At 40.6% G+C, this 23487-nt stretch overlaps 1 protein-coding gene across 6 annotated transcripts in view; it reads left to right on the plus strand.

The window, feature by feature from the left end:
- Positions 1-4290: 4290 nt before the first annotated feature.
- Positions 4291-23487, plus strand: part of LOC130921864 (plasma membrane calcium-transporting ATPase 1-like) — a 178157-nt gene continuing 158960 nt past the window's right edge. For 5 of the 6 annotated variants that reach the window (XM_057846205.1, XM_057846200.1, XM_057846203.1 and 2 more), the window contains exon 1: positions 4291-4833. The gene's annotated coding sequence lies outside the window, so the exon portion shown is untranslated. Of the gene's footprint in view, positions 4834-4880; positions 5363-23487 lie in introns of those variants that run through there. The other variant, XM_057846201.1, reaches the window with a different exon arrangement.

The following is a 23487-nucleotide window of genomic DNA, read 5'->3' on the forward strand; positions in this document are numbered from 1 at the left end:
TTCTAATTCATTCTACTTTATTCAGCGCTATTTTACATCATTTAGCTTTCCGCATCACTCAACAATTTTCCACTTCGTACGAAATCATTCGTCTCGCATAATTTTTCATCATACACTATTCCACAGTATTTCGCATCATTCGAATGATTTGCCACAAAATGTAACATTATCACGCATCATTCCAAGTTCCACTTAGTTCCACATCAATCAACAATATTCCACTTTGTTCACAATCATTGGTTCCACATCATTTTGGGTCATACATTATTCCACAGTATTTTGCATCACTCAATATTTTACCACATCATTTACCATGATCCCACATCATTCTAATTTATTCCACTTGATTTAATGCTATTTACATCATTTTACTTTCCACACCATTCAACAATATTCCATTTATTACAAAATCATTCATTCCGCTTAATTTTACATCTTACATTATTCCACAGTATTTTGCATCATTCTACATTTTTTCCTCATCATTTAACATTATCCCACATCGTTCCAAGTTCTATTTAGTTCCACATCATTCAGCAATATTCCATTTTTATACACAATCATTGGTTCGGCATAATTTTATATCATACATTCCACGGTATTTTGCATCATTCAATATTTTTGCCGCATTATTTGACAGGATCCCACATCATTCTTATTTATTCCACTTCATTCATTGCTATTTTACATCACTTAGCTTTCCGCATCACTCAAAAATATTCCACTTCGTACGAAATCATTCGTCTCGCATAATTTTTCATCATACATTATTCCACAATATTTCGCATCATTTGAATCATTTGCCACATCGTGTAACATTATCCTGCATCATTCCAAATTCTTCTGCTTAGCTCCACACCTTTCAGCAACATTCCACTTCTTTAAATATTACTCTACATCATTCTAATACATTCAACAATTTTGTACTTCGTATATAAAAATTGGGTCATCATAATTGCACATCTTTAAACACTATTCCACATCATTCTACAGTATTGTCATCATGCAACATTTTGTCCCATCTTTTAACTCTATTCCATCTTATTCCACTTCATTCAACTTTCCCCCCACATCATTTGATGTTATTCCACATAATTTCACATTACTCCACGTCATTCAAAGATAGTCCACTTAATTTTACGTCATACCACTTCATTTCACATCCTTCAACAACATTCCACTTAACACAAAACTATTCGTTAATTTGACATCATCCAGCATAATTTACATCATACAAGATTATTGTATTCCACATCCTTCTACAGTATTGCGCATCATTCTTCATTTTGTCACATCATTTAACTTTCTTCCGTATTATTCCACTACATTTAACCCCCCCCCACATAATTTCACATTACTCCACTTCATTTCACATCATTCAACAACATTCCACTTTATACAAAACTGTTCATTCAACATAATTTTACATCATATATTATTCAACAACATGTCCTATCATTTAGCATGATCCCACATCATTCCAGTTGATTTCTATTTCATTTCACATCATTAAATATGATTCGTTCAACGTAGTTTCACATCATAAAACACTTTTCCACGGCATTCAATGGTATTCCACATCATTTTGACCCATATTTAAACATAATTACACATTATTCCACTTCACTCAACTCAACAATACTCTACTTCAACCATCATTTGTTCAAAATACAGAACTTCACATCATACTTTCCTTTGCCCCACCCTGACGTTGTCACTATGGAAACAGAACAATGTAAACGATCCGCTGTCAGTCTGTATTGAAATTATTGACATTATTGACATTAGCCACACAGTGTGTTGTGGCAACAACGTCCCGGCCGGGTGAAGGACGGATGGTCGGACGGTGTTTGAATCCGTCTTATGTATCTCGTGCTATGTGCAAAAACCGGACGGGAAGTCGGCACCGCCTACTACATTAACTCATTGTACATAACGATGATCTTAATCTGAATATTAAGAGGATAAAGTAGTTTTTGTTGTTGTTTCACACATAAAACTTATCCATAATCAGTACAGGTAGACTGTATGTATCATATTCACACAGTATGTGTTATGAAGTTAGCAAAAGAACATCAATCATCATTGCTGTCACTGATGGCAATTGACATTCAATCCATTTGGACTGTAAAAATATACAATTTATTCATTTACTTTAAACTTTTTCCTCAATTTTTTTTGTTTTAAAATTTTGACTTTGAATATATATTTAAAAAAAATATACATTTGTGCTACTGGTTACCTAATTTAATTTGATTATAATAGCTCATTGTCAGCCACTGCCAATGATGGACATCTAATCCGTTTTGACTGGGAGATCTAGCAGCAAGTGAACAAGTGTTCATTCAAGGGGTTAATCATGTCAAGTCAAATTGGATTGGACGTCTATTGCTGTCAATGGCGATCAATGTTACGTCGAGAAAGGTCAAGGAAGGTGGCTATTTCAATGTATTTAAAAAAAAAAAAAAAGGACTTAACGATGTGTATGAACGTCCAATCCATTTAAGCTATGAGGGGCAAATAACCAACAGTATTGTTATTATGCTGTAATAACATAGTAATAGCCACTATTCATATGTGCTTGATTGCTGGTACTTGATTACGCTACTGATCCTAACTCTTTGGCCGCCACAGACAGCCATAGACATCTGATCCTATCTAATTAACAAACATTATTGCTATTACACTGTAATAACATAGTAATAGCTACTGTTACTTTATACTTTGATTACCGTGACATGATTACGCTACTGAGCTTAACTCTTTGACGCCCACTGATGGCAAAAGACATCCGATCCAATCCAATGAACGAAGATTATTGCTATTACACTGTAATAACATAGTGATAACCATAATCCTTCTTTTGCTAACAACAACAAAGCCTACTCTTTAATCCGACCTGGCAATGATTGAGTTACCCATAAAACAATATGATTTCAATGTATTTCTTTTGAAAATATGAATTCTGCAACTATGTAAGAAATAGTTTAAAAAACAGACATAGTCTGTGTGTATGAACGCTTTGACTGCCATTGATGGTAACGTACTTTCAATCCATTTTAACTATGAGGGGCAAATGGACCAACATTTTTGCTTCTATGCTGTGATAACATAGTAATAGCCACTATTCCGATGGGGTTTGATTACTGGTACTTGATCACACCACTGAGCTTAACTTTTTGGCTGCCATTGACAGCAATAGACAATGAAATGAAGGAACATTATTGCTATCACACTGTATTAACATAGCAATAACCACTATTCCTACATAGTTTGATTACCGCAACATGATTTAGCTACTGAACTTAACTCTTTGGCTGCCATTGATGGCAATGGACATCTAATCCAATCTAATAATGAACATGATTGCTATTACACTGTAATAACATAGTAATAACGACTATTCCTACGTGCGCTAATTACTGCTACTTGAATACGCTACTGATCTTAACGTTTTGGCTGCCACTGATGGCAATAGACATCCGATCCAATCTAACAATCAAATATCATTGCTATTATGCTGTAATAACATAGTAATACCCACTATTCCTATGTGCTTTGATTACCGGTACTTGATTACGCTACTGATCTTCACTCTTTGGCTGCCAACAGACATCCTATCCAATCTAATGAACGAACATCATTGCTATTACACTGTAATAACATAGTAATTACCACTATTCATACATATTTTGATTACCGCTACATGAGTACGCTACTGAGCTTAACTCTTCGGCTGCCATTGAAGGCAATAGACATCTGATCCAATCCAAATGGACAAACATTAGTGCTATTACGCAGTAATAACATAGTAATAACCACTATTCCTTTGTACTTTGATTACCATGACACATTTATGCTACTGAGCTTAACTCTATGGCTGCCATTGACAACAATAGACATCCGATCCAATCTAATGAACGAACATTATTGTTTTACGCTGTAATAACATAGTAATAACCACTAATCCAACATACTTCGATTACAGCTACTTGATTATGCTACTGATCTTAACTCTGTGGCTACCATTGACGGCAATAGACGTCCAATCCATTGTAATTGGGAGGTCAGCCCTTCCCAGCTGAAATTGATTGGACGTCTATTGCCGTCAATAGATTTTTAATATCAATTTCCTTCTTTTGCTAACTACCACAACACATACTCTCCAACCTGACCTGGTAGTGAGTCAGTTAACTATAACGCGGAGGGGTGTTGATTGATAGGATCCACCTTAAAAAGTCATCCAGACTGGCCCCGCCTCCGCCTTCTTTCCCTCCCTCCGCGAGCTCCCCGGGGCCAGCCAGCCAGCTTTCCCGGATAAGGACCTTCTCAAGCGGGACTCCGCTTCCTCCCCTCAGCGGTCCGATCGGAACGAGACAGCCCGATCCGAGCAACCCCGTCGCGCGCCCCTCTCTACCCCAGCAGCGGCCCCCCTGACTGCTTCTTGGCCGGATCTTGTCTGGGCTCTCGCTCCTTCCCTCCCCTGCGCGTGTTCCAGCGACGAGGAGGCGGAGGAGGAGGGGGTGACTCGGTCTTCCCTTTTATCGGATTGATTTCTGACCCAATCGGGAAGGATCCGGGCTCCGTTCTGCGGTGCTGCAGTGGTGTGTCTGCCACGGCTGTTTTTCTTTTTTCCTCGCATTTTTCAAACAAGGAGGAACATATCGATTTGTTGATTCCCCTCCACCCCTCACCCCAATAATTACATTCCCGGCCTGTCAATCATTTTTTCCACCACTGCGGTCCAGTCAAGTTGCCGCCGCGTTGGGACATGGACGAACCCCAGTGAGGGAGCCTCACACGCCGACGTGATTCGGACTGGAATCCCGACTGGTAAGCTTTTTTTCAGTTTTTTTTTGGTGGGGTGGTGATGAAATTCCAACTTTGCTGACCGTTTTCATGTCGTCGCTTGGTGAGTTTGACGCTCATTTAATCGTTTTTTTTTAGCTAACGGCTCGCTGTTTCCGTCTTCTCCGGTGGCTATTTAGGCTTTTTCCCCCGCCGTTTCCGTTTTCCCCGGTGGGATATTTAGGCTTTTCCCCCCTGCTACAGGTGTGGGACCACAACCGGGGGCGGGTGGGTCTCGTTTTGTGAACATTTAAGCAGCCACAGTTGCCGCAAAGTGAGCTTTCTAGCGTGGGAGGGAGAGAGTTAGCCACCACCACCACGCGGTGCTCGGCTGGGTGAAAGCCCGGGGAGGAGGCGTCCCTCGCCCGCAACCCGCCTCGCCAAGTCTCGGTGAAGCAATGTGGACGCTTAGGCTGAAAGTGCGGCGAAAGTTTGACGCGTTTGTTTACCAAAACTCGGTGGCATTTCCCTGGAATTGTCTCCAAGTTGGACCCGAAATCAACTTTTGGACGCGGTACGTACCGCCGACCAGTTGCTGCCGCCCACCGCTGCGTGCTATCCACAGCGGGGACGGCTTGTTAAAAATGCTCGTTTTTCATCGTGATATAACTCGTGTCGACTCGGTTGAGAGACGCCGAATTGTAGAGCGGTTATTTATTGTGGTGTAGACCGTGTGCCGGACTTGCAGAGTCCCACCGGAGTCCCGCTAGGACGTCGGTTTTTAAAAACGCCCCGTTTGCCAATGGCGGTTTGGCGCTCGTGGCAACGCTTGTATGCGGATTTCGCTCATGTCTGGAAGCCGTTTGACCGCAGTACACGCTCATAGTTGGTATTTCCCGTGGAATTTGTTGCTTAGGATGTCAATGGAAACGCTTTGCCCGGGGAACACTGGTTGCTGCGGTAGTGTGAGCAGCTCGTTCTTCCTGTTGGAGTGGTTTCCCCACCTAGTCAATAGTACCTGGCCGGCCCAGCCTGCCAAAAAAAGGCACTTTATTATCAACGTGATGTCACCCAGTCGGAGAATGAACAGTGTCAGCTCTGTTTCTCCTTCTTCTTCCTCCTTTGCTGTCATTTTCTTGGTCCCCCTCCCCCTCTCCATCTGGGTGTGTCCTGACTTATTGCGTTGGGAGGAGGGGGGATCCCGCATCTTCTCCAGCTTGTGACCTCCAAACGAGGGCATTGCTGGCTGCTGCTTCACCTCCTCCGCTAGTGGGCTCAACACCTCGTCTGTTTTTGCTTTCCTGCTTTCCACCCCTCCCCGCCTCGTAAAAAGCCATTTATTGCAAATTGAATTGAGCTAGAGGATAATTGTTGGTGCGCCGCTGTGATCTATTTTTTTGGGAAGAGCGGAGGAGAAGTGAGTGATCTACTTAACGGCAGCTCATGACACATTTGCATAATTCCCTCGTCGTTCCTTTGCGTTTTGTCTTCTACTTGTAGCTCAAAACGCCACTTGACTCCATGTTGAGCTCCCAAATGGGGGTGCGCCAGTGCGGGATTTTTCAAGGCTGGCAGTGGGACTTGTTAAAGAAAGAAAAAAAAAAAACGGAGACACACTTTTTTTTCGCACTGAAAAACTCGAGGTGCTTAAGAAACCAAATTCAAAGCATCGCCATATTCTGTAGACTCCATTCCATTATGCCCCCAAATATCATAACTCAAGTCAGCACGTCGCCTATCCTGCAAATTAAATAGGCGAATCTGGTATTGTGAAATTCCTTCCCTAACCTTTGTGACTTTTGACCTCATGACCCCAAAATTGATTCATTTCTTCACTTTCACATTAAAAAGATATGCAACAAATTTGATAATAATCCCTTGACTTGTTCTTGAGTTATCTTGAACACACATTTCTGACTTCTGTGACCTTTGACCTCATGACCCCAAAATTAAATAATCTATTCACATTAAAAAGATATGCAGCAAATTTGATGATAGCTCAAGAACAAGTTAAGGGATTATCTTTAACACAAACATATTTCTGAGCTCTGTGACCTTTGACCTCATGACCCCAAAATGAAATAATCTATTCGCTTTCGCATTAAAAAGATATGCAGCAAATTTGATAATAAACTCTTGACTTCTTCATGAGTCATCTTGAACAAAACACATTTCTGACTTCTGTGACCTTTGGCCTCATGACCCCAAAGTTGAATCACCTCTTTGCTTTCACATTTCAAAGATTATGCAGCAAATTTGATTACTATAATTAGTTGTGATTATAGTTATATATATATGTAATATAATTTGATAACAAGGGTTCTTGAACATTGATTTCTGACATCTTTGACCTTTGACCTTGTGACCCCAAAACGTAATCATCTCTTTGGTTTCACATAGAGGTACAACAATTGACTAAGTGGCAACTGATCGATTTGCAAATTAATCGACAACAATTTTGCTAACCAATTAATCGTTTAAGACCACGTTAAACTTGTCTAAATCATTGAAATTAGGGCTGCAGCTATCGAACATTTTAGTAGTCGATTAATCGATGGGCTAGTTAGTTCGAATAATCGAGTAATCGGATAAGGAACATGGAAAATTAAAATACCTGAGCTAAGCCTCAAACAGTATAAATTTAAAAAAATGAGGATCTATGTTAAACAAAAGAACAACAATTGGCTAACTTACATAGAAAAAGTCCTCTTAGATGCTAAAAATTGCTAATTTTTTTTTTTTTTTTTTTTAAACAATGCTCTAAACAAATGGTTCAGACACACATTCCCATAAAAAAATGGCTAATTATACCTATAAACTAAATTATGAATGCATTAAAAAACATTAGCTCAAACAAAAACTTAGCTAACGTTGGTCTTAACAGGGAGCAGTTGGATTCAGCCATGTGAAAAGAGGCAGACCGGAGGGCAGTGTATCCACCCTAATCAATAAAACTAAATGCAAACACTTTCAAAATAATCTTTTCCAACACCACTTAAATTAAACGAACACTCGAGGCAACAAAATTTAATTCGAATATTTTGTCTCTAATCAAATACTCGAGTTAATCGATTAATTGTTGCCGCACTAATTGAAATTATAACATATATATCTCATCAGTTGTAAATATGATCAGATTTCTTAGATAATTTAATTCTTAAGTCAAAGTAGCACATGAAAAAAACTGCTTTTACGTAGGTAAAGAACAATTCACATTTTTGCCAATTTTCAGACATCTTACGATCTAAACTAGCTTCTTAATGAGGCTGCGATTAAATCGATTGCTAAATTAGTTGCTGAAGAATTTGATAATCAATTTTTGCCAGCAGCTATTAGCAGTCCCGTTTGGATCCTTGTTTGTGTGTAATGTGAGGCTGAGTGCATGTATGCCAGTGATTAGGGCAAGAGAGAGAGAGTTCCCTGCTACACTCAGGTTGGGTTGCTGAATCAATAATAATCTGAAATATCGACAGTTAGATTGTTTTTTTGTGTTGTTGGAGCCTGTGTGCCTCCGTTAGAGGTGAGTAAATGAAGCCAATTACATTGTTTGTATTCTTTGTTAATGAGACACTACTACTTATCACGGAGTGCCAAGCTAGTTAGCGATTATGCTAATCAGTATCCTAAGCGTCTGTTTGTATTGTGTTTTGGAGAAGCATATTGGCGCTTGAGTTATTGTTAGATAGCAACGTTGAAAGTTAATTTCTTTTGATAAAGAAACCATTCACAAAAACCCACTCATATAATGGCTTTCAACACAAACTCCCATTCAAACTGTAAATTGTCCTACAAGAGAGTGTGCTTTGAAATTGCATTTTGTCTTCATTATTACTTACAACATGCCGAAAACAACTTCAAGTTAAACTGTGAGGGTAATTGAGAAAAAGTGACATTTAGCCGATTAATCGATGAATCGTTTCATTAATTGGCCGATTAATTGATTATAAAAATAATCGTTAGTTACAGCTCTAGTTCATATTAAAAAGATATCCAGCAAATTTGATAACTCAAGAACAAGTCAATGGATCATTTGCTTGAACAAAAACACATTTCAGACCTCTGTGACCTTTGACCCCCAAACCCCCTAATTTAATCTTATTTTCCAATTCATTACGAAAAACATATTTTGCAAGTTTCATAGTCCTTTTGTTCATTCTTGAGTTGTCTGAATCACAAACATATTTTCGACCTCAGTCAACTTTGACCTCAAGACCACAAATTTAATCACCTCTTCCGTTTCATAATCAAAAAACTTTATTTTTATTTTGATTTTTATTATATACAGTATATATATAAAGATTGTAGTAGTTTGTACTAGTTTATCACTAGTAGACGTCCAATTCAATTTAAGTGGGAGGGCCAACGCACTGGAAATCAATCGGAAATTTTTCCCATTAGAAATGAACGTGTATGTTTTTAGCAATTTTTGGCCGAACTGTACATTTTTATCAAAAACTGTTTCGAACTTTTGTGCCCCATAACGTCCTGATTTTAAAAAAATGTATGACTGATGTGATTTGGACAAAAATTTGAAAACAAAAAGCGTTTTGGAAAATTCACTTTTTTTTTTTTTTTTTCCTCAATCGGTCATTTTTGGGGCGTAAAACTAAAAAGTCGCGTGAGAATTCCGGTCATTTTGGTGTGTGAACGGTGTCGATTGGTCAAATGGTTTTGATTGTAGCTTTTGCATCACATGCAAAGCTACCATCAATAATGAAAAAACTGTAAAAACCATGACATTTGAACTGCTTTTGCCATTGGATTATGAAATTAAATGAATTTTTTTGGTTGAAAATCTACGTTATTGCCGCAACCGGATCGGCATAGGGTACATACAGGTCGCTTTCTGTTGGTTTTGGGTCACTTTTTGTACATTTTAGGCTTTCTGCTCCAAGTATTTTAATTTTTTTGTCAGAAATAATGACGTCAAATTGAGATTTTTTTGTAGCTCCAAGTTGAAAATCAATAGGAGTCAATAGACACGTTTTTGTGTTAGTTAAACATACCATTCGCCAGTCAAAATTAGGGCTGCAGCTATCGATTATTTTAGTAGTCGATTAATCTATGAACTAGTTCGAATAATCAAGTAATCGGATTAGAAACATAAAAAATTAAAATACCTGAGTTTAGTCTCGAACGGTGCAAAAAATAATGAGGATCTAGGTACAACAAAAGAACATTTGGCTAACTTGCCTAGCAAAAGTCAGCTAGCTTAAATGCTATAAAATGCTTTTTTTTTATTTAACAAATCGTTCAAAGACATATTCCTATAAAAAACTTGTAAATATTCTTCTAAACTAAATAACAAACATATGTTGGTCTTAACATGGAGCAGCTGGATTAAGCCATGTTAAATGAGTGATGTCATGTTCACTGTTGCCACTAGAGGGCAGTGTATCCACCCAAATCCATAAAAATAAATGCTAACACTTTCAAAACAAACCATTTTAACGCCACCTTAATTAAAAGAAAACACACGAGCCAGCAGAATTTAATTTGAATCTTTTTTTCTGATCAAATTACTTGTGTTAATCGATTAATCGTTGCAGCATTAGTCAAAATGGATTGGACGTATAGCTCCGTCAATGGCACTGAAACATGATCAATGCCATTCCTCTCAGTTTAAATACATTAAACGTTGTTGTGAAAAAAAAACAAAAAAAAAACTCCAATCTATCGGCAATTTTAATGTTTGCAGTGGTAACAGTCCTCGTTGCTCACACTGCCAACTAGTGGCCAGGCATGCACGCGACAACATGATCAGCCCATTTAAATGCCACAATCGTCCAGCTTTATTGCAACCTGTCGTCAAATCCGGCGTCGGCCGGAATTAGCGACGGGTCAATAACACGCACCAATGCCACGTCGCGCCTTTTATTCAATTAGCGAGCCTCGCGCGTCACCCGGCGAGTGTTTACCAGATAAACGGTCGTCCGCTCGGTCGATCCGTCAAACCCGGGTGACTTCCCGCTCCGATGTGGAGCAGCCGGACGTTTACGAGCGGCTGCTTTATATCCGCATCAGCGAGCCGTCGGAAAAAAAGACAAAGTGGGAGCGCTCGCCGCACCGCGCCGGCTCCCCCTTGTCCTGCGGCAAATCCTTTTATTCCTCTTTTTGATTTTTTAAATGGATCAGTCTGCTGGCAGCGGAGGGACAAACCGTTGCGCGTTAATGCTATTTATTGGATGGAGGGCAGAGAATCAACTTGCTCTTTGACTGCCTCTTACTCACGTCGCGTCAAACGGAGCGACGGAATGATCCAGGCCGAAAACGTCAATGTGGCGTCCAAATATGCGTTCGCTCTTGAACTTGGTCTCTTCCTATTAATTTGGGGACATTCTTTCTTTTGTAGTAACCCAAAATCAGCAGGGAGTGACCTAAAAATGCCCCAACTGGAAAAGGAAATGACCGAAAATCGACAGGGGTTCACGTGAAATGCTCCAGAATGAACTCATTGCCTGGCATTGTCCGCCACTGATGGCCACAGATGTCCAATACGATTGAAATGGGAGGGATGACAGCTAACAATAACTCGGCCTTTAGTCTTCGGGTCCATTTTGCAGTAAATCGGAGGCTGCGAGTGACGTCAGCACTCGAAATTAATATTTTTAAGCCCCTCATTTATTGCAAAAGTGGTGCCATTCGTTTGTGGTAGTTGTTGGGACACCCCTCTGTTATCAGGAGAGTTGGTATGCTCCATCAGGCGCGGGTATTCGTGCGAGTGATGTCATAACTCGAAATTAATATCTCAACTAGGGCTGCAGCTATCGAATATTTTAGTAGTCGAGTTTTCGACTGAAAATTCTATCGAGTAATCGGATAAAACATTTTTTAGGTAAAGAGCAATTATAAATTTACAGAAGAAAACAAGACATTTCACCTAAGATTGAACCATTTCGATGTACATTGTTGAAAACGGCCAACAAATGCATCTCAGATGTGACCAGAAAGAAAAAAAACCTAATTCGCTTTCACTCAAAAAGCTTCCAGATCTTATTTAAAAGAAAAAAAAAATATATTTCTTACCAAAAAGTGTCATTACGCTAATAGGATTTTGAGTTTTTGCAGTGTTCAAAATAGGGCTGCAGCTATCGATTATTTTAGTAGTCGGTTAACTACTTAGCTCGAATAATCAAGTAATCTGATAAGGAACGTAAACAATGAAAATACCTGAGCTGAGCCTCAAACGGTTTAAAAAAATAAATGATCTATGTACAACAAAACAACAATTGGCTAACTTACATAGCAAAAGTCCGCTAGCTTAAATGCTATAAAATGCTAACTTTTTTTTTTTTTACCATGTTCTTAACAAATGGTTCAAAGACATATGCCCACAAAAACAGTTAAATATACCTATACACTAAAATAGAAATGCATTTAAAAAAAAACATTAGCTCAAAAAAAAAACTTATTGGTCTTAACAGAGAGCAGCTGGATTCAGCCATGTGAAATGAGGCACACTAGAGGGCAGTGTATTCACCCAAATCAATACAACTAAATGCAAACTTTCAAACCAAACCACTACAGTGCCACTATAATTAAACGAATACTCGAAGCAGCAGAATTTAATTCGAATCTTTTTTTTTCTCTAATCAAATACTTGAGTTAATCGATTAATCGTTGCAGCACTAATCTCAACCCTCTCATTTATTGCAAAATGGACCCCAAGTGGTGCCATTTGTTTGTGCTACATTTGTGCTAGCTGTTGGGACACCCCTCTGTTATTGGGAGAGTTGGTATTCTCCGTCAGCCGCGGGTTTGGTTCGAGTGACGTCATCACTCGAAATTAATATGTCAAGCCCCTCATTTATTGCAAAATGGACCCAAAGTGGAGACATTCGTTAGTGATACGTTTGTGCTAGTTGTTGGGACACCCCTCTTATTGGGAGAGTTGCTATGCTCTGTCAGCTGCGAGAGCTTGGATACGGAAGAGCTGTGAATATGAAATATGAATGAATATTTCAAGCCGTCCATTTATTGCAAAATGGACCACAAGTGGTGCCATTCGTTTGTGCTAGTTATTGGGACACCCCTTTGTTATTGTGTGAGTTGGTATGCTCCGTCAGCTGCGGGAGTTAGGATACGGAAGAGCTGTGAGTGACGTCATCACTCAAAATAAATATCTTAAGGCCCCCATTTATTGCAAAACGGACCCCAAGTGGTGCCATTCATTTCTGCTATGTTTCTGCTAGCTGTTGGGGCACCCCTCGGTTACTGGGAGAGTTGGTATGCTCTATCAGTCGCGGGAATTAGTGTGAGTGACGTCATCACTCGAAATTAGTTGTCAAGCCCCTAATTTATTGCAAAACGGACCCTAAGTGGTGCCATTCGTTTGTGCTAGCTGTTGGGACTCCCCTCTGTTATTGGGAGAGTTGGTATGCTCCGTCAGCCGTGGGAATTGATTCGAGTGATGTCATCACTCGAAATTAATATCTCAACCCTCTCATTTATTGCTAAATGGACCCCAAGGGGTGCCATTTGTTTGTGCTACATTTGTGCTAGTTGTTGGGACACCCCTCTATTATTGGGAGAGTTGGTATGCTGTTTCAGCCGCGAGAGCTTGGATACGGAAAAGCTGTGAGTGACGTCATCACGCGAAATTAATATCTCAAGCTGTCCATTTATTGCACAATGGACCCCAAGTGGTGCCGTTCGTTTGTGCTAGTTATTGGGACACCCCTATGATATTGGGAGAGTTGGTATGCTCCGTCAGCTGCGGGAGTTAGGATACGGAAGAGCTGCGAGTGATGTCATCACTCAAAATAAATTTCTTAAGGCCCTCATTTATTGCAAAACGGTCCCCAAGTGGTGCCATTCGTTTTTGCTATGTTTGTGCTAGCTGTTGGGACACCCCTCTGTTACTGGGAGAGTTGGTATGCTCCATCAGTCGCGGGAATTGGTGTGTGTGACGTCATCACTCGAAATGAGTTGTCAAGCCCCTAATTTATTGCAAAACGGACCCTAAGTGGTGCCATTCGTTTGTGCTACGTTTGTGCTTGTTGTTGGGACACCCCTCTGTTACTGGGAGAGTTGGTATGCTCCATCAGCCGCGGGAATTAGTGCGAGTGATTCCATCACTCGAAATTAATGTCTCAACTCCCTCATTTATTGCAAAATGGATCCCAAGTGGTGCCATTTGTTTGTGCTACGTTTGTGCTAGCTGTTGGGACACCCCTCTGTTATTGGGAGAGTTGGTATGCTCCGTCAGCCGTGGGAATTGATTCGAGTGATGTCATCACTCGAAATCAATATCTCAACCCTCTCATTTATTGCTAAATGGACCCTAAGGGGTGCCATTTGTTTGTGCTACGTTTGTGCTAGTTGTTGGGACACCCCTCTATTATTGGGAAAGTTGGTATGCTGTTTCAGCCGCGAGAGCTTGGATACGGAAGAGTTGTGAGTGATGTCATCACTCGAAATTAATATCTCAAGCCGTCCATTTATTGCAAAATGGACCCCAAGTGGTGCCATACGTTTGTGCTAGTTATTGGGACACCCCTATGTTATTGGGAGAGTTGTATGCTCCGTCAGCTGCGGGAATTAGGATACGGAAGAGCTGCAAGTGACGTCATCACTCAAAATAGATATCTTAAGGCCCCGATTTATTGCAAAATGGACCCCAAGTGGTGCCATTCGTTTGTGCTACGTTTGTGCTAGTTGTTGGGACACCCCGCTGTTACTGGGAGAGTTGGTATGCTCCATCAGCCGCGGGAATTGGTGCGAATGATTCCATCACTCGAAATTAATGTCTCAACTCCCTCATTTATCGCAAAATGGATCCCAAGTGGTGCCATTTGTTTGTGCTACATTTGTGCTAGCTGTTGAGATACCCCTCTGTCATTGGGAGAGTTGGTTGGTATGCTCAATATCTCAAGCCCCCTATTTATTGCAAAATGGACCGCAAGTGGTGCCATTCATTTGTGCTACATTTGTGCTAGCTGTTGGGACACCCCTTTTTTATCAGGAGAGTTGGTATGCTCCATCAGCCGTGGGAATTGGTGCGAGTGATGTCATCATTCAAAATTAATATCTCAAGTCCCCCATTTATTGCAAAATGGACCCCAAGTGGTGCCATTCGTTTTAGCTACGTTTGTGCTAGCTGTTGGGACAACCCTCTGTTATTGGGAGAGTTGGTATGCTCCGTCAGCCGCAGGAGTTAGGATACGGAAGAGCTGCGAGTGACGTCATCACTTGAAATTAATTCTCAAGCACCTCATTTATTGCAAAACGGACAACAAGTGGTGCCATTAATTTGTGCTACGTTTGTGCCAGTTGTTGGGGCACCGCTCTGTTATCGGGAGAGTTGGTATGCTCTGTCAGCCGCTGAACAAAAAATGTTTACGCACAAACCTAGCACAAAGGAATGGCACCTCTGCAGTTCCGTTCCGCCATAGATGGGGGGCTGCGTGACATTATCACTACATTTTAAAAGCATAGTATCAAGAAAACCGTTGCAGCAAAAACCAAAATTTTGAACATTCGTTCATTCGCTGCCATCCCTCCCACTTCAAACGGATTGAACATCTATGGCAGTCAATGCCAGGCAATTAGGTAATTTTGGGCCATTTAAAGTCTCACTGGAACAGCACCAAACAAAAGTTCCATCATCGTCACCTTGCCCAATGCAGATTCTTGACTATTGACACCTTGTCCAATGCAGATTCTTGACTCTTGACAAGGTGATGATGCTGGAACTTTTGTTTGGTGCCGTTCCAGTGAGATTTACAAAGATGACTGCCTGAAGAAGACATCAAAATTCCCTCAGTCCTTGATGATATGGGGCTGCAAGTCAGGCAAAGGCACTGGGGAGATGGCTGTGGTTGAATCTTCAATAAATGGAGGAGTTTACATTAAAAATTTAGACAGATTTCTTATCCCTTCAGTTGAAAATATGTTTGTCATTTTCCAAGATGACAATGCATGATGCCACGGACCTAAAATTGTTAAAACATTCCTTAGAGAAAGACTCATCCAGTCAATGTCATGGCCTGCAAATAGCCCTTGACACCTTTCTAAAACGATATCTCGATTCTTGGCAGGAACCTTTTGGGATACAAAGTATCACGATATATCACCATTTCGATATTTTGTCACACCCCTACTGTACAGTATATAACTTGCTCCTTCCCAGCTTTCAATCCATAACAAAGTTGTCTTTAAAGCGCAACAATGCTACGACATGTTTGTTAATGGTCACGCAAGCGTTTGAATTTTGCCATTTTGTTTGCGGGGACATCCGTCAGCCAGTCATCCATCGGGGATGCACGGAGCGCGGCTAACGTGCATAACTCTTGTTTAATGTCGTCGCGGGCACCGCCAGAGCTTGCATTTACGCCCGGGACGTTTGCTGATAGATTTGCCGGGGAAGACGAGGTGAGACGCTATTACTGTGAAGGACGCCGCCCAATTGAAGCATAAATCAAACCTTGGGGATGCGTGTTTCGATCGTGCGGCGGAATCAAGGGTGATCCCGTGAAAATGCAATTGCCGATTACCATAAAAAAAGAAAATCTGGCGGTTTATCTTGTTGGTTTCCGTTGACGGCGATAGATGTTCAATCTATTTCGACTGGGAGAGCTAGCAGCAATATTAACGTTAATGGCCGCCAATGAGTTATGACGTTTTCTCAATCTGCACAATCAAAATTCCTCCATGTTCTGCAAGGTTAATGCCGAATTTCTCAGCTAGCGCGCACGTTTGTTCCGTATATCCACTACAAATATATTACATATAGGGGTGTGACAAAATAATGACCTGGAAAGCCCAAAATGACCTCTTTGCCTGGCATTGGCTGTCACTGACAGCCATAGAAGTGGGAGGGGCCGGTTTGAAATGGGAGCGGTTCATTCGCTGCCACCCTCCCAGCTTAAAGAGATTTGATGTCTACTAGTGATAAACTTACAGCAGAAGGATGACGATAGCTTGTTTTTCTGTTTGTTAGTTGTTTCGTGGAATGATTTCCGGACCAATGTATCTTTTTTTTGTTATCCTGTCCTGTTCAGCTGTTTGACACAGAGAATGGAAGTCTAAGTGCCTGGATAGTCTGAACAGTTTTAATGTTTTACAATGAGAGTCTGACATACTCCCATTGTGATCATTCAAAATACCTAGTTTATTATGACAAAGCAGCGAACAGGAAGGGGTTATGGGGGGACAGAAGAAAAGAAACACAAGCGAAGAGAGAAAAGAAACACAAATTACAAGAAGAAATACATTGAACGTCTAGACTAGCTACTAATATGTTGGTGCTATCTTCAGCTAGATGTATTTCCAGTTAACACCATGTGGGGCCTGTTGACCAGCGAAAGAGGGGACGGAGGTGTCTATAAGCGAAGTGATTGAAAGGGGTAGAGTGTACACAAATAAGCTCTGTGATCGAGAACCCAGTAATCGTGTGAATCCTTTGTGAGTGGAAGCCCGTTGGCGACCGACCCTTCCCTGCCCCATCGCCAATCCCGGCACCGGGACCCCCCACCCGAGCGCGCCCTATCAAATCCCGCCACACGCGACCCCAACCAGGCGCACGACAGCCACGCAGGCCAGCCCAGGGCCCCGGCCCCCACCCAGGCAGCCCGAGGAGGGAGGGCAGGCGGGGCGGGGAGCGGTGTTTCGCTCAGCCCATCCCTCCTCCTGCAGCCCAGCAAAGGATCCATCGTCAGCCCCCCCCAAGGCATCCAGGGTGGTCCCACAGGCCCCCCACGCACCCATCAACCGGCCCTCAGGGATGGCAAGAGGTGACGCCCCATCAAATCACGCCGCACACTAGCCCCACCAGGCAAGCGACAGCCACGTAGACGAGCAGAGATACCACGCGGGTGCCAGCCCAGGACCTGGCCGCCACCCAGCCAGCCCGGGGAGGGAGGGCGGGCGGGGAGCTGTGTTTCGCTCAGCCCATCCCTCCTCCCGCAGCCCAGCAAAGGATCCCCCCCCCCCGGGATCCAGGGGACCACCCATCAACTGGCCCTCAGGGATGGCAAGAGGGGATGCACCCCCACCCCCGTCGGCCCACCCGGCCCAGGAGCCACAACCGCAGACCCCCAACCGGCACGGCACACCATGGGACCCACAGCGGCCCACCAAGCTCAGGTCAGGGCAGGGTCCCCCACCGGAGAAGGCAACACCCAGCCGATACACCGGCGCCCAACCAGCGACCCGCGACGGAGCACAGGGGGGATACCCAGTCAGAGAAGAGAGGGGAAGGCGGAGGCGGGAGAACGTCAAAGAGCCGCCACAGGGCGGCGCAAGGTCGGAGCCCCGACCTCCCCCCACCGCCGCAGCCAGCAGCCCAGGCAGAGGGGAGGCCATGCCCCAGGAGCCACGCCATAGGGGAAAAATGTGGGACCCACCTACCACCCTATTACTGTGGCTGCCAGCTGGGAACCTAGGGTGGTAGGTGGGTCCCACATTGCCCAGCACCGTGATGGGATTGTGAGGGGCGGGGGGTAGTGCTGCAGTCCCACTGCCCCAAGCCAAGCTCTCCTATTTTAATGCATACATAGCACTAGCCCCCTCCTGACCAATGTATCGATAATCGTTGTATCGCCATATCGTGAAATCATCGTTCTAACTCTGGATTTAGGTGGAAATAGGCTGAAGGTTTTACTGCATACAAGCAGGCAGGAGTGTCCCGAGTGATTTGGTCGAGGATTCATGGTAATTATTATATTTTTTGCACCGTGCATGCGCTTTCAAACGTTGTGAATACAATGAAATGAATGGAAAAAAATAGCCTAGCTTTAGCTTTATTGACGTAAAATGAATGATAACCATAGGCGGAGTTTGACTTTTGGGCCGGGGGGGCACAACATGTTGATGACCCCGAAACACAGTGTCAGCAATAAAATTAACTTACAAGAATATTTACGCCCGCCGGTGTCATGCTAATGTAGTTACCCCAGTCAAAAATTGTATCCCCTGGGTGGAGCCATATGGCAGTAGATTTGTCTTCCTTATTCAATCAAAAAAAAGTCGCTTCAATAAAAAAAATGTGAATGCAAATTTGAAACTCAAAAAACTCCAAAAATGCATGTTAAAGCTATTTTTCTTTGATTAATTTTTTTTTTTTTTTTTTTTGATTGAAGACAAGTTTTTTTTTTTTTTTTTTTTTTAATTAAAGCAACTTTTTGATTGAAGTAAAGTTGATTCGTATTTGGGCCACATTTTGGCTAGGACATTTTTGTCTTCATTATTCAATCAAAAAATAAGTTGCTTCAAAAAAGCATAGGTTTTTAAAAAGAAAAATCATTTCAATCAAAAAGAGAAAAAATTTCAATCATAGAAAAAGGCTTGTGAATGCGAAAAAATATTCGAGATTGAAAAACTTGCATTTCAACACTTAATTTTTCCTTTTTGTGTTTGGGCCATATTATGATTTGGACATTTGTGTCTAAATCATTCAATCCTCAAAAAAGTTGCTTCAATCAAAAAAAAATTTCGACCCCTTATAAAAATGTTTTTTGTTCATTTCATACATTTTTGTTGCAGTTTTATTGCTTTTCAAGTTTTATGTATATAGTAAAGTCAAATACATGCAATTACACTTTTCGGCCACCGGGGGGGCTGCCCCCCCCCCCTTAAAATCCGCTTGCACTGAAACATTTTTTTTAGGGGAGGCTTCCCTTTTTGATGCAAAAAAAAAAGGGTTGGTACGGCTGATTAATAAGTAATGCGAGTCCTCCCTCCGGACGATGGCGACCCCCTCGCCCGCCGCTATCAAATAGTAATGAAGGGCAACAGCTTTATTATCTGCATTCCTATCTTAAATATGGGAGAGAGCACTTCCCACTGCTGCACTGCGTCCATTCATAATTGATGGCCCCTTACGTAAGAGGAGACCGTGCGTGCGTGCGCGCTCGCTAGCTAGCTTGCGGGGGCTCCCCCAATTCCCGCTGCACCAGCTCGGTGGAACAGGTGGAAGAAAAACATTTTTTTTTTCATTTTTCATAACTCCAGTGATATTTTTGGGCCGCAAGATGTCCAAGGCTGCGTACAATTGAGATGATTTTTGATGGAAAATCGGCAACTAATAAAATTATAAGGTAAAATCTGAGTTTTTGCCTTCATGGAAGATGTTAGAAATTAGAAACGATTTTCAAAATTTTAATATTATTTTTGGCTTGGTTTTCAAACTTTTTTTTCTTTTAATCAAAAAGTCCTCAAAAATGTTGTTTTTCAAAATGAAAACATTTTTTTTTTAAAATTTGCTTTCATGGAAGACGTCAGAAATTAGAGACGATTTTCCGAATTTTAATGGTATTTTTGGCTTGATGTTCAAACTTTTTTTTTTTCTTTTAATCAAAAAGTCGTCAAAAATTTAGTTTTCCAAAGTAAAAGCATTTTTTAGTTTTTATTTTGTTTTTTTTGTTACTTTCATGGAAGATGCTAGAAATTACAAACGATTTTCAAAATTTTAATGTTATTTTAGGCTCGTTTTTCAAACTTTTTTTTTCTTTTAATCAAAAAGTCCTCAAAAATGCTGTTTTTTCAAAATATTTCTTTTTTTTTTGGTTTCATGGAAGACGTCAGGAATTAGACAATTTTCAAAATTTTAATGTTATTTTAGGCTTGATTTTCAAACTTTTTTTTCTTTTAATCAAAAAGTCCTCAAAAATGTTTTTCATTTCCAAAGTAAAAGCATTTTTTTTTTGCTTTCATGGAAGACATCAGAAATTAGACAATTTTCAAAATTTTAATGTTATTTTAGGCTTGATTTTCAAACTTTTTTTTCTTTTAATCAAAAAGTCCTCAAAAATGTTTTTTTATTTCCAAAGTAAAAGCGATTTTTTTTGTTGCTTTCATTGACGACGTCAGAAATTAAAGACTATTTTCAAAATGTTGGCATTTTTGGCTTCATTTTCAACACTTTTTTTTTTTTAAATAAAAAACTCAAAAATTTTTGTTTTCCTAAGTAAAAACATTGCTTTTTTGCTTTCATGGGAGATGTCAGAAATTAGAGACGATTTTCAAAATTGTAATGTTATTTTTGGCTTGATTTTCAAACTTTTTTTTTTTTTTCTTATAATCAAAAAGTCGTCAAAAATGTTGTTTTCCTAATTAAGTTTTTTTTTTTTTTTTTTTTTGCTTTCATGGAAGACGTTAGAAATTACAAACTATTTTCAAAATTTTAATGTTATTTTCGGCTTGATTTTCAAACCTTTTTTTTTTCTTAATCAAACAGTCCTCAAAAATGTTTTTTTTTCAAAGTAAAAGCGATTTTTTTTTGGTGTTACTTTCATGTGGAGCTGCAGCTATCGATTATTTTAGTTGTCGATTAATCTACCAACTAGTTCGAATAATCGAGTAATCGGCTGAGGAACATTTAAAGCACCACGAGGTAACTTTTCAACTTTTAGGAAACATTTTTATAATATTTGTGATAATATGTCGTCTGAACACTTTTGACAATTGACACCTCTTGACAGTGATCCCTTGTGTTTCGCGGTTTAATTTACAAATTTTGATTTAAAAACAACACATGATTAAAGACTATAAAATCCTCATTATTTTTAAACATTTTTTTCCTACTTATATGAGATAGTTTATAGACTGAATTGACTGACAAAATTCCACAACAACCTTTTAGGAGACTGTACCCTTGAATTTAGAATAGACTGCAATAGATAATGACAAAAAAAATGGTGAATGAGTATTTGTCCAAGTTTTATAAAATACAGCTTCATTTATACTAGGGGCGTGACAAAATAACGAAATGGCGATATATCGTGACACTTTGTATCCCAAAAGGTTATCGATATGCTCCTGTGAAGAATCGAGATATCGTTTTAAAAAGGTGTCAAAAAAAAAAAAAAAAAAAAAAAGGGCTGCCATTTACGGTGCTCGACGCCCAATCCATTTAGACTGGGAACGTTCGTTCGTTCGTTCATTCAAAACCAGAGCATTCACAGTAGGGTTGTTCCGATCATGTTTTTTTTCTCCCGATCCGATCCCGATCGTTTTAGTTTGAGTATCTGCCGATCCCGATATTTCCCGATCCGATTGCTTTTTTTTTTTGGTTCCGGTTCAATTCCAATCATTCCCGATAATTTTTCCCGATCAATACATTTTGGCAATGCATTAAGAAAAAAATGAATAAAACTCGGACGAATATATACATTCAACATACAGTACATAAGTACTGTATTTGTTTATTATGACAATAAATCCTCAAGATGGCATTTACATTATTAACATTATTCCTGTGAGAGGGATCCACGGATAGAAAGACTTGTAATTCTTAAAGGATAAACGTGACTTTGTATATTGTGACTAAATATTGCCATCTAGTGTATTTGTTGAGCTTTCAATAAATGATACTGTAGCCATTTAACTCTTCTGCCCAAATGCATGATGGGAAGTGCAACCATGACGTAGTGGCACCAATTGATATATCTTCTCTGCGTTGGGAAGTAATATAGGGTGTTAAGTACAAGATCAGTCACTACCGGTCTTCCCCACATTGCTTTCCACGATATTTCTAATTGTTGGGAGAGGGATTTTAAGGCGTTAGCCAATTAAAAAGAGGCTCCAAAGACTGCCAAAATTCTCTCTACTCATTTTACGCTGCCTGTTAGCTCTATATATAGGTAAAACGGCGCCATTATAGATTGAATGCGACAATGAGCGAGTGGGTCGTGAAGTACATGCGTTAATTGCATTAAATATTTTAACGTGATTAATTAAAAAAAAAATTAATTACCGCTGTTTACGCGATAAATTTGATAGCCCTACTTTAAGCCAAAACTAAAGACTCTGGATGAATGTAAGACATTTTGTCTGTAACGTTAAATACAATTAGAAAACGATTAATTAAAAAAAAATAAAAATAAAAAAAGGCATGTCCGATATTTTTTTGCCGATTCCCATACTTTGAAAATGGCGTGATCGGACCCGATCGATCGCATCCCGATCGCCGATCGATGGGGACATCTTTAGTTCACAGTCATTCGGTCTGATTTTTGGGGCATTTACAGGTCACTTTCTTTTCATTTTAGGGCATTTACAGGTTATTTCCTGTTGAGTTTGAGTCACTGCCTATTCATTTGATTTGATTCCCAGGTCACTTCGGCTACGTTCATACTACAGGTCTTAATTCACGAATCCGATTTTTTGTCATATCCGTTTTTTTGGCGTGCCCGTTCAGACTGCTTTTATCCATTGAGACCGTTCAAGTATTCCGCATGCGCACTAATTCGCAGTCCGACACGCGCTAAGAAGACCTGCATGCGCAGAAGCATCAAAACAAATGACACACGTCATCCGTCATTCCAGGGATATCATGTTTTGCTTTTCAAAAGGAGGACACAAATAACAGACATAGGCTTATATTCAAAGCTTATATGGATCGATAGCATGCACGCACTGTCCGTGCACGTCACACACATATGGGCAGTTTGCCCCGACTCTCTCTCGGCCGTGTAAGCAATGTTGAAATATTGCTCACTTGTAACAGAGAAAACTGAGCATTCTCAGGCTTATCCTCAACCCATTTTTATTTTTTATGACTGTTGTGAAGCCCAGCCCTTCCCCGAAAGCCGTGTTCACTGCAAGCTAGGCGCTAATAACGCACAGGTGCATCGCTACGGTAACAACTCTCTCGCTATTTGATGACGTAATTGCTGCATGTAATCCGATTTGCGGGACTGGACAGTACAGACCGCCGCGACAGTCTGGAAAAATGTGGCCCAGATCGGATTTAGACCA

Source organism: Corythoichthys intestinalis, chromosome 9 (assembly GCF_030265065.1).
Source record: "Corythoichthys intestinalis isolate RoL2023-P3 chromosome 9, ASM3026506v1, whole genome shotgun sequence".
NCBI lineage: Eukaryota > Metazoa > Chordata > Actinopteri > Syngnathiformes > Syngnathidae > Corythoichthys > Corythoichthys intestinalis.